The 17,923-nt window shown below is 35.7% G+C and overlaps 1 protein-coding gene across 1 annotated transcript in view; it reads left to right on the top strand.

The window, feature by feature from the left end:
* The window catches only part of MDGA2 (MAM domain containing glycosylphosphatidylinositol anchor 2), a 920,428-nt gene that overhangs the window by 610,495 nt on the left and 292,010 nt on the right, over window positions 1-17,923 (top strand). The window lies entirely within an intron of this gene.

Genomic DNA, 17,923 nt, shown 5'->3' with positions numbered 1-17,923 from the left:
GAATTGAATGAGCCACTGTGTTGAGCAAGCATGGTTCATAACATGATCAAGACTTTACTATATTTTAGTGTCCTGCAGTTTTTAAAATTTTTATTCATTGGCTGAATCTTGCCCTGCTTCAGAAAAAAAAGTCAGGCAGATCCCATGGACCTTTGGTTCATTTTTAGAAATAGAGTCCTGCAGTGCATTCAAATCACAGTCATGCATTTAGTTCAGAGTTTTGTATGCATGCTGCAAAATAGTAATACAAACCCTAAAGGAGATCAGTCCTGGGTGTTATTTGGAAGGAATGATGCTAAAGCTAAAACTCCAGTACTTTGGCCACCTCATGCAAAGAGATGACTCATTGGAAAAGACTCGACTCATTGGAAAAGACTCTGATGCTGGGAAGGATTGGGGGCAGGAGGAGAAGGGGACGGCAGAGGATGAGATGGCTGGATGGCATCACTGACTTGATGGACGTGAGTCTGAGTGAACTCCGGGAGTTGGTGATGGATAGGGAAGCCTAGCATGCTGTGATTCATGGGGTCGCAAAGAGTTGGACATGACTGAGCGACTGAACTGAACTGAACCTGATGTAATGGAAAGTTATCTCCCCTGAACAGCTTGGGGCAACTTTGGGCTGGAGACCCTCAGTGGGCAAGGGAATGAGGGGCTAGTCTGGTTGGCTTCTAATTGTTTGTCTGTTTATTCTCTGCCCTCCTCTCTACCACCCTGTCCCTGACCTGATAGCCAGATCCTGATGTTCCTGGTTTGGGGTAGGGTAGGAAGGTTTCTCAATATAATTTTGTTTTTCTTCTGTGGCACATTAATGGACTCTCCATGGTGGATTGCTGGTAAAAAAAAAAACCTGCCTGCCAATGCAGGAGATGTAGATTTAATCCCTGGGTCAGGAAGATCCCCTGCAGAAGGAAATGGTAAACCCATTCTTGCCTAGGAAATCCTGGACAGAAGGACCTGGTGGGCTACAGTTCGTGCAGGCTCAGTCACTTCAGTCATGTCCAACTCTTTGTAATCCTGTAGACTGTAGCCCACCAGGCTCTTCTGTCCATGGGATTCTCCAGGCAAGAATACTGGAGTGGGTTGCCATGCCCTCCTCCAGGGTGTCTTCCCACCCTGGTGTTTAAACCCACATCTGCCTGCATCTTCTGCATTGCAGGTGGATTCTTTTACCCAGTGAGCCATATGGGAAGTCCTGCAGTTCATGGGGTTGCAAAAGAGTTGGACATGACTTTAATGACTAAATGACACTCATTTAGTGACTAAATGACAACAACAATCTAGAAGAGATACACAACTGTGTGTGCCAAGGAGAGATCTCTAGTCATGCATTGTCCCAAGACCATCTCTGTGCCATATTCCTTGAACATTTTGTACCTTATCCCTCCTGCGTGTCTGCTGAAGTCTTCTCTCTCCTCGAGGCAGCCAGCTCAACAAGAGCCCAAGACAAGAAGTCCATATTACCTTTCCTTCCTGTGTGACTCACTGCTATAGGCAGAAGTGCTTACCAATAAATGCTGTGAGAGCACAGAGACTCCAACTTCTAGCCTATGGTCACACAGGTTTTGATTTCCTCAGATATGTCCAGATGTCATTTCAGTGAAAATATTTCAGTGCTTTGGCTGGTCCCATGCAATGCCCCTAAATAGGCCTGAGATGAAATAGGCTCCCAGGTGCTTTGGCCTGAGAAGCGTCATCTCACAGTTTTATTCAAAGATATATTTCCAGTCAACTATCATCTTTGATACTTTTCTCTGTGCTTCAGTTTAGTTCAATTCAGTTCAGTTGCTCGGTCTTGTCCGACTCCTTGCAACCCCATGAATTGCAGCACTCCAGGCCTCCTTATCACCAACTCCTGGAGTTCACTCAAACTCACGTCCATTGAGTCAGTGATGCCATCCAGCCATCTCATCCTCTGTCATCCCTTCTCCTCCTGCCCCCAATCCCTCCCAGCATCAGAGTCTTTCCCAATGAGTCAACTCTTCACGTGAGGTGGCCGAAGTACTGGAGTTTCAGCTTCAGCATCATTCCTTCCAAAGAAATCCCAGGGCTGATCTTCTTCAGAATGGACTGCTTGGATCTCCTTGCAGTCCAAGGGACTCTCAAGAGTCTTCTCCAACTCCACAGTTCAAAAGCATCAATTCTTTGGCACTCAGCTTTCTTCACAGTCCAACTCTCACATCCATACGTGACCACTGGAAAAACCATAGCCTTGACTAGATGGACCTTTGTTGGCAAAGTAATGTCTCTGCTTTTGAATATGCTATCTAGGTTGGTCATAACTTTCCTTGCAAGGAGTAAGCATCTTTTAATTTCATGGCTTCAATCACCATCTGCAGTGATTTTGGAGCCCCCCAAAATAAAGCCTGACACTGTTTCCACAGCATCTCTGTGCTTAATTATCTGTAAATCCCTAGAATCATGGAATGGAGTTTCTTTCACTTTTGAAAATTCTACATAAGAAGGAGATTTGCCTTACACTCGTTGTGAAATTCTGTGGATTTTGTTCTCTGTCAAGAGTGAATCAGGAAAAGTGTATTATATTATCTGGTTTCACAAGAGTATAGAAGGATTATAAGAATTTTCAGAATTTCTAGCTGATGTTCTTATGTGATCATCAGTAAGTCCTTTTGGTTCTATCTTAGGACTATACTCTGAATGGGAGCATGTCTTGCCAAGTTCACTGTTGCCACCCTTGTGTAAGCTATCAGCATGTTTCCCCTCATTATTAAAATAGTCTTTTGATTAATCTTCTTTCCACTTCAGCCTCTGTTTTAGAAGAGGCTGTTTATCCACTATAGTATATAAGGTGGACTAGGCTGAGTTATATAAGGTAGACAAGGCTTCGCTGGTGGTTTAGTGGCAAAGAATTTGCCTGCATTGTAGGAGATGCACGTTCAGTCCCTGGGACAGGAAGATCCCTTGGAGAAGGAAATGGCAACCCTCTCCAGTCTTCATGCCTGGGAAATCCCATGGACAGAGGAGCCTGTCGGGATACAGTCCATGGCATCACAAAAGAGTTGGACATGACTTAGGGACTGAACAATAACAAAGAGTTATTTTATACATTGAAACAACAAGAGGCCGAGATAACAAATAGACCCATACATATAATTATCCAAAACAAAAATCTTCTAGCTTTTATCACGGAAGTCTTTAAGGTGTTGCCTAGTTGATATGTTGGCAGTGGCATTGTATGTGTGATTGGTGTGTGAAGTGGGTGCATGTAGTAGCAGAGAGTCTTTCATGCAGTCATTAGGCACCTAGGGTGATGATGTTTCTGTCATCTTCAACCTATGGCTTGTAAGACTGCTCTGAGTATTACCCCCATCTCTGTCAGCTGGAAGTGGGAAGGAGCTTGAATGAGCACACATGGAACACTTCTATCTGTTGCACATGTATTAGTTCCAGTCACATTCTGTTGTTCTGTTGGCTACATAGTCTGTTCTGTTGGTACATGGTCACACCATTGGGTGCCAGGTGTAAGAGGGCATGGGTTTTGGTCAACTTCAAACCATCTCTGTTACACTCATTCGAGAGGCGTCTCATTCTCCTGAAAGGGCCTCCCGTGGCTTCCCACTTACCTAAAGTGGAATTCACATTCCTCACTTGGTCATTTCACGTCACTCTCTTCTTTACTCACTCTGCTTTAGATACATTATTCTTGTTCTTTTTCACAACTCAGGACTTAAACACTTGCTGTTCTTTCAGCCTGGGATGTTAATTTTCAAATACCATCTTCTGAGAAATATCTCCCCAGACTCCCCTATCTTAGATAATCAACCCTTAATCCACTGAATGATCTATTCTTTCTTCTTATCACATAAATGCCTGGAGTTATTTTATACATTGAAACAACTTACTGTCTGTCTATTTCATGGCACTATATATAGGGACAAAGAAATTATCTATTTCTCAGGTTTATCAATGACATATACCTGGAGTTTAAAAAATTGCTCAGCGTATAGTAGATTCTCATAAATAAATGTTGAATGAATTCATCACTTTTAATGATTTCTTCTGGACTTCTATTGCCTGTTGATACTCAAGTATATAATAAATAATATCAAACAAAATTAGGAAATTCTACAACATGTTAAATCATATTAAACATTTATGTGATGACTACTCATTTGAAAGGCCACATTGTTCTAATTATCCATTGCTGTGTAATAAGCCACTACAAAACAATAGCTTGAAATTATATAATTTATTTATTTACTCACAAATCTGGGGGTTGGCAAACTTAGCTAAAATATCTAGTACTGTGTGTGTGCATGCTCAGTTGTGTCTGACTCTGAAACCCCATGGCTTGTAGCCCTCCAGGCTCCTCTGTTCATGGGATTATCCAGGCAAGAATACTGGGTTGCCATGCCCGTCTCCAAGGGATCTTCCAACCCAGGGATCAAACACGTATCTCCTGTGGTTTTTGCATTGGTAGGTGAATTCTTTACCACTGAGCCATCAGGGTCTCACTCAGAATATAATGGGACTGGCATCATCTTCAAAGCTTTTCCAATCAAATGTTTGGTTTCTGGACCAGAAAGTTTAAAACAGCTGGGCTCCTTAGGTCAGTCTCTTTATCTCTCATCTATTGGTCTCTCATTTCTCTCATTCATTTTCAATAGCCTCTTTAGATGGTTTCTCCACTTGGCAGCCTCAAGGTCCCAGACTTGTACAGGCTCCCAGATTAGAGTGTTTCTATCCTTTTAAGTCATGTAGTATCATTACTGCTATTGTCTATTCATCAAGTCAGTTCCAGAGATTGGCCTGGTTCCAAGAGGAGATCAAATATTTTCACCTTTTGGAGGGATATGAGTCAGAGAGCCTGCAGATGTGTTTTAGAGCCACCACAACAAGCCATAGTCTTCGTTCATACTCCTATGCTGCCTCAATGCACTTTTATGCCTCTGTCTTTCCCCTTTCCTCCTCAATTTCATCAACTCCTATGTTGAACCATGGCTTCTGCAAAATTGATGTCCTGAACAGATGTCCTCTTTGAATTGTATAATTTCTCCAGTTTATCTTTGTTGGCTGTGATCTCAGATTCCTAATATGGAGGAAATATTTTGTCAATATTGAAATAGATTTAACTTTTATGGAAGAAGTCAATATGTATTCAGCAAAGCATGAATTTACACTTTCCTAACTGAACAAAAATATACTGTAACCTCCAGGAATATCATAACCCTCTGCTCTGAAAAGCATTGATTTGCCTAATTCTATTATAGCCACATAAAAGGACTAAGATCTTTAAAAATTTGAGTTTTATATTAAACATATTTGTTCAGAACTCATTTAATGGTAATATATCAAATATTAGCACTGCTAATATTTCCAAATTATCTTTAGGATTATTACTGAAAAAAGTCTTATAAAATTTTATGCAAAAAAATGTTAGTTTTTTGAGTATGCTGGTTCTGTTTAAGAACTAGTGTTATTATCATTTTGAGCATTCATCATGTACTAGGCTACCAGGTATACCATATACAAGACGTTTTTGATAATTCTTATATGTTCATGAAGTAAAAAATATTATCTCTATTTTAAATAATAACAAAACTGAAGAGTAAGCAGTGAAATAACTTTGCCCAAGTACAAGCCTTATTTAATCAGTGAAGCTGAGTTTCAAAGCCCACATAGTATGGTTCAAGGGCCACTTTCTTAACCAAGGTACCATAGTGCCTTTCAAAATTCAGCCAAGTTTATAAAAATGTATAACTCCTTCCCCTGTCCCCAGACTGAACTAACTAATGTCCTTCTATTTTCCTGTATCGTTGCCTTACCAAAAACTTACAAAGAATTCTTTCTGGGTTGTAAATTGAATACATTTTTATGCACATTAGAAAAAGATCCCCAACACTGTATAGTCCTTCCCATTACACTATTCCCCTCACCTATATAAAATCATTTTTGATTGGAGGAAATCCCATGTTTTTGTTAATCAGTATTTTTTTTCTCCAATAATGATGGGCATAATTCAAAGTCTAACCAACATACTGTTTGTAGTTTAGGATTTTCTAGATAATGTTACATTTGAAGGACTGATCATGACTCTGCTACTTTTACTGGCAGTCTTACAGATTATTATACAAAATTATTTAAAATTTTCTATTAATGATAAAAGATCAATTGAATTATGAAAGACAAAGATACAAAATAGCTGCATAAATAAGACATCTAGTATAAACAAGGAACAAAACAAGGACTCTAAAGTGTGTTCATTGTTTTCGCTGAAAGGTATATATCTATAAGCTATTGATCAGAAATTCAGAGTTAATTGTCAATTTTTCAGAAAGATTTGATCTTATTTAGCTCCCAGTGTTTCTAAATGTAAATTACTTGTGAATTACCAATTACAGGGTGGGCCCAGTTCCTCCCAAGCATTTAGATTAATCAAATTAAATTTCTAGTCATCAATAGTTTTCTTCCATAACCTTTCAGTAATAAAAACTGTAATGATATTAGCTGAAATTGTAAAAAAAAAAAAAAAAACGAATCCTTTAACATTCTCCAACAGCTAAACTGTTTGCTGTGTGCAGGTGTCCCAATTACTCATGTAGATTAAATGCTCTATTTCTATTTTCCCAACTTAATATTCTGTAGTAATTACATCTCCCCAAAACACCACAGAGAATTTTAGTGTATTATGTTGTGTAGCTCTGAAATTGTTTCATTATTATCTTTTTAAAAATTAAGCAGGGCTATACAAAATGTAAAAATTACCAATTTGGTAGTTCTCATCTGAATATAGATTTCTCTTCTCTTACAAACAAAATAAATCTAACTTCCTTTGTTTGTTGAAATAACACAGGAGGAATTATAAAATACAATTCCAAGTAACAAGTTTATCTGGATATTGTATAATCTTATAATTAATTTTATATAATTATATACAGATAGCTTAGTCATACATCTTATTTTATTAAAACTTAGATTGTCCCACTCAGTAGTTGGAATCTGTCACAGATACTTTAGTCTAAAGGAGATGCATCACTTGGTAGTAGTGCTTTAAAAGTCAATTACTTGTTAACAGCCAGAAAAAAAGAAGCTTATTCAAGTGCGTTACTTTTAAATTTCTTCTGTTTCTTTGAAGGCATTTATATATCTTTTTGTTTGTTTCATTTTTGGATATCCTACAGTTGTAAAATAGAACAAAAACAATGATATATTCAGATTTTTTATCCTGTTGTTATAGAAGCTGCTTATTTCCCAGGCCTACAGTCTCACCACTCTTAGTCTATATGGATTAAACAGTCTGCAGACAGTAAAGTATAGCAGGAAAAAAGATCTATGATATGGACATGGCTTCCTTTAAATTAGCTCCCAGACTATGAATAAAGAGGCCTCTGCATACTTTCCTCTACACCAAGAAATTACAGTTCCTAATTTTCAAGTACTTTTTGCACTAAAAGTCTATGATTCTATACTATCAAAACATACCATGACCTGTGCCAATTTCTGAATTCAGTTCAGTTCAGTTCAGTTGCTCAGTCTTGTCTGACCCTTTGTGACCCCATGGATTGCAGCACACAAGGCTTCCTTGTCTATCACCAACTCGAGATGGTTAATGCCATCCAACCATCTCATCCTCTGTCGTCCCCTTCACCTCCTGCTTTCAATCTTTCCCAGCATCAGGGTCTCTTCCAATGAGTCAATTTTTTGCATCAGGTGGCCAAAGTATTGGAGTTTTAGAATTAGCAACAGTCCTTCCAATGACTATTCAGGACTGATTTACTTTAGGATGGACTGGTTGGATCTCCTTGCAGTCCAAGGGACCCTCAAGAGTCTTGTCCAATGCCAGATTTCAAAGCATCAATTATTTGGCACTCAGCTTTCTTCATAGTCAACTCTCACATCCATACATGACCACTGGAAAAAAAACATAGCTTTGACTAGACGGACCTTTGTTGGCAAAAAAATATCTCTGCTTTTTAATATGCTGTCTAGGTTGGTCATAGCTTTTTTTCCAAAGAGCAAGCATCTTTTAATTTCATAGCTTCAGTCACCATCTGCAGTGATTTTGGAGCACAAAAAATGAAGTCCAAAGTCTGTCACTGTTTCCCCATATTTTGCCATGAAGTGATGGGACCAGATGCCATGATCTTAGTTTTATGAATGTTGAATTTTAAGCCAACTTTTTCATTCTCCTCTTTCACTTTCATCAAGAGGCTCTTTAGTTCTTTTTCACTTTCTGCCATGAGGGTGATGTCATCTGCATATCTGAGGTTATTGATGTTTCTCCCAGCAATCTTGATTTCCAGCCTGGCATTTCACATGATATACTCTGCATATAACTTAGATAAGCAGAGTGACAATATATAGCCTTGATGTACTTCTTTCCCAGTTTGGAACCAGTCTATTGTTCCATGTTCAGTTCTAACTGTTGCTTCTTACCTTCATACAGATTTCTCAGGAGGTAGGTAAAGTGGTGTAGTATTCCCATCTCTTGAAGAATTTTCCACAGTCTGTTGTGATCCACACAGTCAAAGGCTTTGGTGCAATCAATAAAGCAGAAGTAGATGTTTTTCTGAACTCTCTTGCCTTTTTGAAGATACAACTGGTGTTGGCAATTTGAACCCTTATTCCTCTGGCTTTTCTAAATACATCTTGAACATCTGGAATTTCACTGTTCATATACTCTTGAAGCCTGGCTTGGAGAATTATGAGCATTACTGTGCTAGCAAGTGAGATGAGTGCAATTTGTGGTAGTTTGAACATTCTTTGGCATTGCCTTTCTTTGGGATTGGAATGAAATCTGACTTAATCACACTTTATTTTTGTTTACAGATTTGCTCATACAAATATGTGATTACAAATACATAGGTGTACAGATATGATTGTTAGAAAACATTGAACTTTCAAACTAAATTATTTTTAAAAAATTTTGTTTTAGTTTCTTTCCTTAGGATGTTAAACCAGGAAGATAAATGCAAATGGTACTTTCAGTAGATGTTTACAAGATTTCTATTCCACTCTAGATCTGTATCAGTTGCTATAAGAGACAGAAAAAGAATGGGTACAGTCCCTGAACCTCTTGAGTTCTTAAACTTACAGGGAGACAATCAGCAGGGCAACTCACTCCATAGACTGTGAGGAAGATCATAACTTCACAGTAGAATAGGCAGTGTGCTGTTGTAAGCTCAGGTGAAGAAACAGTTAATTCTGATTAGGAAGACAGAGGAAAATTCCCAAGATGGTGGCATTTGACAAGGTCTTTGAAAAATGAGAATCCTTTCATATGTAGAAATGAAGTCCCTCTTTCCTTTTGTGCTCAGAATATTGATGTTAAGTAGCTTTTTGAACTTTCTCCATTTTCTTATTTATGAAATATCAGAAACTATTAATAGCTTTTTAAAAGAAAAATGACTGTTTAACTTTCATATTTGATAGTAAATATTTTCAGAATTAGGTAATTTATGCATTTTATCTTGAAATTTTGAAATAAAGCCTAAACATTAACATTTTGCAGTCTTGAGTTGCATAAGATTTTATATAAAAGTCTTATTGAATTAGTCAATGTTATGTTTACTGTGTTTTCTGTTTCTCCTTGGTTTCCATCCAATATTCTTCTAACACTAGTGCCTTTTCTAAATGCTTCAGGAAATCTCTAAAGAGAGATAATCAACCTAATTCGTGTATTATAACTCATCTGGACTTGATATGATGATTTCTTAATTTTAGCTTTCAAATAATCTTTTATATTTTTTTCTTTTTTAAAATTTATTGTCTCAGCAAATATAGTTATCTGAAAATTGTGTGTGCATGGAAATCAACGCACTTGTTCTAATCCCTCTTAGCGAAAATGTATCTGTTCAAATCAATCTAATGTGAGTGATAAGTAAGAGAAAATTTATCTGTGTAAAGTTCATAAATTCATTCCAAAACTAATTAATTAATTTCCAAAATCCAAAAAGTAGGAATATACTTTTAAAAGCTACTTTTTTTTTCTAATTAGAGAACTTTTTCAGTCATGGAAACATTAGGATTGGTCTTCCCATGATTCTTTCTATCATTTCTGCCCCACATGCAGTTATTCAGCTAATATGCACAGGGATAGCACAATTCATATTCAAGTTCAAGCCACCATTGAGTGGATGATGTGAGCCCATTGCAAAAAATGAGATAGAAAAGAGTAGCATTTTATTTATCTGCATAGATCAGTGGTTCTCAGTTGGGGGCAGTATTTCCTTTAGAGGGCATTTGTCAATGTACTGAGTCATTTGGGGCTTCTCAGGTAGCCCTAGCCTACCAGCCAATGTAGGAGATAACAGACATAGGTTAGATGGTTAGGAAGATCTCCTAGCATGGAAATGGCAACCCACTCCAGTATTCTTGCCCGGAGAATCCCATGAACGTAGGAGCCTGATGAGCTACAGTCCATAGGGTCACAACGAGTCAGACATGACTGAAGTGACTTGGCATGAGACATTTTTTATTGTTATGATGGGGAGTGTGGTGTGCCACTGACATCTGAGGGAAGAGGCCAGGGATGCTGTTAAATACCATTCGATACACTGGGCAACCTTCATATTAGAAAATACCTGGTCCAAAGTGTAAATAGTGATGCTATTGAGAAAATCTGGCCTAGGTAAAGCTTTCCCTTATAGCCAGCTAGAAAGATTCACAAAGCTATACACTGATATGTGCACACACACATAGTTGATTTCCAAAAACACTGTACATTTTGACCCAAGATTGATGTCAGATTTTAATCATTCTTGACACATTTCTTAGAATTTCAGATGTCAGTTGTTCTTAACCTGACTTGCTTGTCTCTCTGTATCTTGGAAAAATGTATCAACTAGCCCGGCTTTTGTTGTTGTTGTTCAGTTACCCAGTTGCGTCCGACTCTTTGCAACCCCATGGACTGCATCATGCCAGGCCTCCCTGTCCCTCACCTTTGAGCAGTTTCTCTTCTCTATGGTCCATATTTATGAGCTCCTGTCTCCTGGGTTATAACGATCTCTCTCTGTGAGTCTCAATTGTTTACCTACTCAGTACCTTAGACTCATTCCTCTGAAGCTCTATACTCCATTTGCCAACAGGTCTCACTTCATTTGTTAAAGTTTTTCAACGTGCTTCCTAATTTTGAAATGTAATATTTACTCTAGTAGTAAATATTAATGTACTAAAATGTGCTGCCTCTCCCAAGTCATCCACTGAGCCCACAGAGCCAATGAACATAGCCAAATAAACACAATTTTTTCATGTATGGTGCTCTTAAGTCCTATACAATCTCCATGTTTCCAGTAGCACTAGAAGATAACCTGTCAGATGATCCAAGACATGAAAGTAAGGTGATGGAAAATAAAAAATAGATATTTCTATAGCTTTTATCAATCATTCTAACCTTTCTCCTAATTTATCCTATTTGTGTGTGTATATGTGTGTGGGAAATACAGAGTGTATATGTGGTCGAAAGAGCTTATCTTCATACACTGTGGGTTAAATACTGACTTTTTCTTTACTGAAACTTATTTTGAAGGACTGTTTCTACCAGGGCACATTTCATTTCATTTCACATTGACTATTAATTTATTCTGATGGAAGTAGGAAAACCTGAAAAGCGAGGCATGTGATTGATTGCAGTTGGTCTGTTAATTTAGAAGTTATTTGGTGTGAGTGCTCAGAGAAATGATGTTCACTTCATAGCAAAATGTCAGTCTTTTTTTCCTCTCACAGTAATGGTAGTCTAGACTTGTGCTTTTGTTATTAGTTTTAATATATTATTGTCACACAGTATCCTCTTGCCTGGCAATAATATAATCTGGGTATATTAAAACACTGTCTTAAAAATGTAATGTAAAATATGACTTTATTTTAAGAAGTGTAACAGAAATCGTCAGCATATAAGTATATACCTTATTGGACTTTCACGAAGTGGGCACATCTGTGTCTGTAGCACTCTGATTGAGAAGCAGAGAATTAATTTTAATAGCTCTCAGGAAGCTTCTCTCTTGCCACTCTTTCACAGCTTCACTAAAATGTGACTTCTGACTTTGAACGTCCTATACTAGTTTTGCCGTTTTAATGGAATTATATACAATACAACTTATTTCTAGATTTCTGTCCCAATATTATGTTTGTGATATTCATACGCTATTATGTATAGCAAGATTTCTTTAATTTTTAGTATAATATTCCATTGTATGCATAGAACAGAATTATCACATTTGGCTATTTATGAATTTTTGAGTTGTTTCCAGTTTGAGACCATTGTGTGAATAATTCTGCTCTCAGTATTTTTGGACCAGTCTTTCGGTGAACATATTTCTATTAGATGCATGCATGCTAAGTCTCTTCCGTCATGTCTGACTCTTTGTGACCCTGTGGACTGTAGCCCACCAGGGTCTTCTGTCCATGAATTCTCCAAGCAAGAATAGGCTGGAGTGGGTTGCCATGCCCTCTTCCAGGGGATCTTCCCGACCCAGAGATCAAACCCGCCTCTCCTGCAGCTCCTGCATTGCACGCAGATTTCTTTACTGATGAGCCACTAGGGAAGCCCCTTCTATCACATATGTACCTAATAAGCATAGGATAAGAAGATGTTGATATCTAATACCAAGCAATTTTCCAATTTACATTTCTGCAAGCATTCCATTTGTTCCATGTTATTGTCAGCACTTAATGTCATCTGTATTTTTCATTTTAACACTCTAACTGGTGTCATGGAATCATAGTGTGATTTTAAATTGCATTTATCTTTATGATTTGTGAATTGAGTAAATTTTCAAAAGATTTTGACCACCAGATTATCTGTTCTTGGCAATCAACTGTTCAAGTCTCGTCCCCGTTCCCCCCTTTTGTGTCTTACTTTTCTTCATTTGTAAAATCCTTTATGTATTTGATATGTCATATATTTAATATATTTATTAAATTTTTTTCTTCTACTTTGTGGCTTACCTTCTCACAATCTTAATGCCATTCTATAATGAATAGGAAAATCTTCCATTTTGATGCAGTCTAAACTATCCAAAAAAAAAGGAATTTAAGAAATCTTTTTTATTCTTTTTAAGAAAAATTGTCTTAAACCTAGATAATAAAAATATACTCTTATGTGTCCTGCTAAACATTTCATTGTGTTACCTAAATATTTGATGTGTAATTCACTTGAAATTGATTTTTCTATGTGGTTTGGGGTAGGACTAAAGATAATGTTTTGGTTTTTAATTTGCATATCTAGTTAAATCATTACGACCAATAAAATTGACCATTACTTCCCATTATACTGCCTCATCACATTTGTCATAAATTAAAGGATTAAATACATGTGAGTCCATTTCTTGATTCATTTCTCTTCTATTTGTCTTCGTTTATCCCTATGTTAATATGTCTCAATTACTATAAAATTGTATGAAATCTGGTAGAGCAAGGATTTTTGCTTTTTCCTTTTTTAGTCTTCCCTTGGTTGGTCTTGGCCTCATGTGTTTCTATATGTATTTTATGAGCAGTTTATCAATTTCTACTTGGACTCCTAAAAAAATCTGAAATTTTTATTTGGACTGAATTGAATCTGCAGATCATCCAATTATTGGCATTTTCTATCCCTCCATTTATTTGTCTTCTTTAATTTCTTTCACAACAGTTTGTGATCGTCAACGGAGTGATCTTAACAACTTTTATTAGATTTATTCTGAGTATTTGAGAATTTTTTTTTCTTCTCGGCATTGTAAATAGTATCATTTTTAAAGTTTTATTTCCTATCTATTTTAATGTATTTATTTCCTATTTGTTTTGATGCAAAAGACTTTGTATATCAACCTTGCTAAATTCAGTTATTGATTTTAATAATTATCTTAGAGTCTCTTGAATTTTCTATGTACATAATCAAATAATGAAAATTATACTTCTTTTTTTACATATATATATTTCTTGATTTATTTTGTTGCCAAAAATGTTGAAATTACATGTTTAATAGCAGTAGAATATTATGTACTCTTCTCCCTTTTGCAATGCCAAAGGGAAAGTTTTAAGAGTCAAATCATTAAATACAAGGTTTGTTGTTTTTATTGTTCAGTCGTTAAGTCATGTCCAGCTCTTTGCAACAACATGAACTGCAGCACACCAGGCTTCTGTGTCCTTTGCTATCTTCTGGGGTTTGCTCAAATTCATGTCCATTGAGTCGGTGATGCCATCCAACCATTTTATCCTCTGTTACCCCCTTCGGCCCCTGCCCTCAATCTTTACTAGCATCAGGGTCTTTTTCCATGATTCAGACAATTTAATAATACTATTCTGTTCATAGTAGGCCAAGAAATTTTAATGAGTTCTAAATGCCATAAAATAATTGAATTAATGCAAACAATGCAAGAAAAGAAGAATGGGGAACGAGGATATGTGGAACATGTAGAAATCAAGCATTAAGCAGGAGGAAGAAAATAATAAAAGAGAACATATGTCAATGAAATATACAAAAGCAACAGAGAGACTTAAACAGTCCAAAACTGTGTTTTTGATAACATTAACAAAGTTGGTTAATTTCTAAAAGGACTGATTTAAAAAATTGATAACTAAAAAATTCTAACATCAGGTATGAATGAAGTATAATTACTGAAGAATTTATAAACTTAAAAGGACAGTGAAAGGGTTTTATGAGCAACTTTGTGCAAATATATTTGACAAGTAAAATGAACATATTTACTGAAAAAAACAATTCATCAAAACATAAGAAAAAATTAAAAGATGAATACCTTAATATTAATTAAAGATATTGAACTCATAATTTCAAAATTTCCTAAAGAAACATGTCCAGATGACTTCACTAGCGACCTCTATCAAATCTATTGGAATAAACAATGTCAGTCCTACACACACAAACAACAATATTAAAGAGAAGAAGAAATTCTGATTTATACTACAAGACCACCATAACCTTAGTAGCAAAATAATATGATAATAGATTACATGGAATGAAAATTCATACCAATATCCTTTATAATCATAGACACAGAAATCCTACCAAATATAATCAAGTCAATTCCACTAATATATAAAGAGAATAATACAAATAATCATGTAGATTGTATCTAAAAATGTGTTGGTTTAGCATTCAAATAGCAATTAATGTAATCACTAGATTACAAAAGAAAAAGAATATTAATATTTCAATTACTACAGTAAAAATCCTGTGCTAAATCACTTCAATCATGTCTGACTCACTTGACCCTATAGACTGTAGACCACCAGCCTCCTCTGTCCATTTGATTATCCAGGCATGAATACTGAAGTGGTCCATGCTCTCCTCCCAGAGATCTTTCCAACCCAGGAAATGAACCAGCATCTCTTATATCTTCTGCACTGGCAGGTGGGTTCTTTACCACTAGAGCCACCTGGGAAGCCCCACTACAGTTAAAAAAAAATTCGTTACAATTTAACATCAATTTTAGAAATAGAAGAGGTCAATTGGATAAAGCACAAAAACAAAAACCGACTTAATAATAAAATACTAAACACTTTCCTTCCCAAGACTGACAAGAGAAAGATGTCCTTTCTCATCACAGCTATTCAGCATTATACCTCCTGCAGTTTCCACTAGTGAAATGAGGAAAAAGAAAATCCTGTGGATTATAAAGGAAGAAGTACAATTATTATTCTCTGATGACATATTTTTAATGAGTCTGTGAAAAACAAAAGTTGCCATTACATATGGATAAATTCAATTTTAAGAAAGTTAAAAGCTTTTGTTCTTCGAAAGAAACTATTGAGAAAATAGGACAGAGATGGGAAGAAAATACCCTCTCACATATTATGACAAATGACTTATATCCTGATAGTATAAATAACCCTTGCATCTCAGTAATAAAATAACAACCAAGCCAATTTTTAAAAATAGAGAAAAGGTTTGTACAGACACTGGTATGTGAATGGCTAATAAGCACATAAGAAAGTACTCAATGTCACTGTTCATCAGGGAAATGCCAGTTAAAACAACAGTTGAGTCCACAAGATCCCCACTAAAATGTATTCATGAAAATAATTTACATCACCAAAAACTGTAGGAAATGTGGGGCACCTGGTACTTATAAACTTCCAGTAGGAGCATAAAGTCGTAAATCCTTGAATAGCATTAGCAGTTTTAAAAAGTTAAGCATAATTTGCATTATGATATAGCAATTCTTTTCCTAGGCATTTTTCAAAGAGAAGTTTAAATTATATACATACAAATTCTTGTGTGTAATGTATACCATCTTTTTCATATTAGTCAAAACACAGAAACAGTCCAGATGCCCATCATCTTTAAAACAGATAGAAAATAGTCTGTTATTTATATAGTTGTATATATAGTTGAATACTTTTGACAATAAAATGGAATAAAATAATGGTACCTGAAACATTAGGATGGATCATAACAACCATACTATTTAACCATAGTTAAATAAATCAGATGTACAAAAGTAAAAATTGTATGATTTCATTTATATGACATCTAGAATAGACCAAAGTAATCCTTTTTAATGGAAATTATATTAGTGGTCACTTCTTGGGAAGGGCTCATTCACTAAGATGGGACTTGGAGAGCTTTATATGATGATAGGATTTCCTGCATCATAGAAATGTGGGTTTCACAGTGGTCTGAAGGTGAAAGTGTTAGTCGCTCAGTGTTGTCCAACTCTTTGCTGCCCCACAGACTGTAGCCTGCCAGGCTCCTCTATTCATGGAATTCTCCCATGCAAGAACACTGGAGAGGGAGCCATCTCCTTGCCCAGGAGATCTTCCCAACCCAGGGATTGAACCAGGCCTCCAGCATTGCAGGCAGTTTCTTTACCACCAGTCTCAGCCACCAGGGAAACCCACTAGATCACAGTGGTCTAGATCTGTTATAATTGATCAGGTGGTATATTTAAGATGTTAGTGCTTCACTGTATGTAAATTACACTTCACTACAAAAATATATATATAAAAAACCAAATCCATAAACATGTTTTCTTTTTCACTATCTTAAGTTTTTGTAAAACTTAAGTTTAAGTAAATGCAGTATTACTTTTTATTTAATGGTTTAGGAAAGAATTTTAGGGAGAAGCCACCGTCCAGGCCTGCAGATTGATTTGTACAAAGATTTTCAATTGCAAAATTTCTTTAGTAAATATAGAACTATTAAATTGCAACGTTTTAAAATTTTGTTTGTTTTTCTAAGAACCTACATGTGTTATTTAAATTGTTGAGTTTATTGGTATAAAATTGCTATAAGTACTGTAGTTACTTTTTATTTTTTTGGTTTAGTGATGTGCTGATAAACCAGTTTTGGGAGAAAAAATAACTTGATTTATAATATTTGCCAATATACCATCAGAACAACCTATTTCAAGTCATATAGTTGGAAGACATGCACATATTTTGCTGTCTTGAGCAGATATGAAGTAGTTCCAACATACTACTTTTGTAATCTATGATTAAATAAAAATATTAAAAATTTATGTCTTCTTTATTTGATTTTATTGATTAGTTTTTCTGGAGTTCATTCAATGTTATTAATTATTGTAAAGGACTAACTCTGCACCTTTATGGTTTTTAAAATTTTTCCTCATTGTACATATGTTTTGTATTATAATAAATTCTACCCTTATTTCCTTACTCCTAAATCTGTAGATTCATAATGCAAATTGTTTTAAATCTCTGAGAGCATTGATTGGATTATTACTTTTTAACCTTTACAAAATTTTCTGTGTAGGCTTTTACAGCTATAAATCTCTTCCTAGACATAATAATAACTGTGTCTCATGAACTTTGGTATGTAATATTAATTAGTATTATTCAACTTGAAATAGTCTCTAATTTCCACTATGTCTATCAGTTTTAAAGGAGGGATATCAAAGTCTCTCTATATAATTTTAAATTTGTCCATTTCTTCTTTCAGTTGTATCAGTTTCGGCTTCACCCATCTTGCTGCCTGTTTTTGTCTATTTGTTTTTAGTGTATACAC

This window comes from Ovis canadensis, chromosome 7, assembly GCF_042477335.2.
Source record: "Ovis canadensis isolate MfBH-ARS-UI-01 breed Bighorn chromosome 7, ARS-UI_OviCan_v2, whole genome shotgun sequence".
NCBI lineage: Eukaryota > Metazoa > Chordata > Mammalia > Artiodactyla > Bovidae > Ovis > Ovis canadensis.
Note: the sequence above shows the minus strand (reverse complement) of the source record. Positions and strands in the feature narration are given on the sequence as shown.